The sequence below is a fragment of the Pteropus vampyrus genome, unplaced genomic scaffold (assembly GCF_000151845.1).
Source record: "Pteropus vampyrus isolate Shadow unplaced genomic scaffold, Pvam_2.0 Scaffold37, whole genome shotgun sequence".
NCBI classification, from domain to species: Eukaryota; Metazoa; Chordata; class Mammalia; order Chiroptera; family Pteropodidae; genus Pteropus; species Pteropus vampyrus.
The window spans coordinates 988,863-990,428 of record NW_011888818.1 but is presented as its reverse complement, the minus strand read 5'-3'; positions in this window follow the sequence as shown (position 1 = coordinate 990,428).

The window sequence follows — 1,566 nt, the reverse complement described above, 5'->3', positions numbered from 1 at the left end:
TATTACATAGGGCTGCTATTTTTTCTCATCTTAGCAGAGTGGCCTTATGGAGTTGTCCCGTGAGCACCAGTGGCACAGTCTTCCCTTGTCAACTAAGCTGGGTGCTTCAGGTATGTCCCTTATATGGGCTGTGTGCGCTCCCTTATATGGGTTGTGTGTGCCCTCCTTTGTTGCTGCTTGCACGTCAATGGGAAGGATTGACCTTTAGGCTGATTGGTTGTGAGGTCTGGTTGATAAGGGGCTGGCCCTATGGAACAGGAATTGCTTTAGCATGGCTCTGATGCCTTCCCAGTCTATTCTCTGGGTAGGCTGTCCTCAGGTGCAGCCCTACGTGGTGCTCTGGTTCAATTTGAAGCCAGCCACTGGGCACACTGGCCTCAGGACCTCGCGATAGGGACCCTGCTACAGGGTTCATCTGCAGCCTATGCCCTGCCTGAGGCCACTTGACAAGAGTTACCAAGCAAACTGCAGCCAGCCGCCACCCATGCTTGGCTTAGGTGGGGCCAACGTGAGGCTGGCTGCCACTAGTACCTGGCTTGGGGCTGCTCAGCAAGAGTTATGGGGCATGCAAAGGCCAGATGCTGCTTTTTTTTTTTACTTTTTCAGACCTTTGAGAGATTTTAGGAAAGTCTGCAGCATGAGCCAAGTCAGGCCATTTGTATGGAAAATCCACTGGCATCAGCTTGGATGGGCCCTCAAGTTGAAATAGAATCTCAAGGAATCACCAGGGTGGGGTGACCAGTGTTAGCCAGGTCGATAGAGACTCAGATATGGTAGCCATCTGTGTCTGCACTCAGCAGGGGAGGACTCAACAAAGGAACAAAGGCCTCTATCAGCACTTCTGTCTGGGAGAAAGCTACATGTTTCACCCTGAAGCCAGACAAATTCAGTTTTTCCCTTTATGTCCCTGCTGCCTTTCAAGCTGTTGCCTCAGAGCTGGAGCTCAGAGTGAGTTAGTTTGTCAGCAAGCGAGTCCATGCACAGGCCCTTTTAGAGGACTGCCTGGGACTCATTCAGCCCTTCTCACACAGCCACGGTCTCTGCTGGTTTTCACAGCCAGAAGTTGTGGGGACTTATCTTCCCAGCAGTGTAACCCTGGGCTAGGGAGCCTTGGGTGAGGCCTGGACCTCTTGCTCTGCCACGGGAAGCTCTGCAGCTGAGATATTTCTCCCAATTCTCAGCCACCAAGTGTGGGTTGGGGACCAGCCTGTTCCATGTTTCTGCCCCTCCTACCAGTCTCAAGGTGGCCTGTTCTATATGGTCCCAGTTGTAAGACTTCTGTTTAGCTAGACCCCAGTGATGGCTATTTTGTAATTTACTTGCAATTTTGATGTGTTTGTGAAATGAAGAAAGCACAACATTTACCTACTTTGCTATGTTGACCATACTCTTCCAGCAAATGTTTGACAGTTTCTTTTTTTTTTCTATCACCACCCCTGCCTTTTAGAGATGACAGATATGATACAGAAAGATATTTTTTTGTGTGTATAGTTACGAATCAAGAGATTTAAAGAATTCAAAAAACATTTAATAATAAAAAAATTGTTTTGGAATAAAATATCTCAG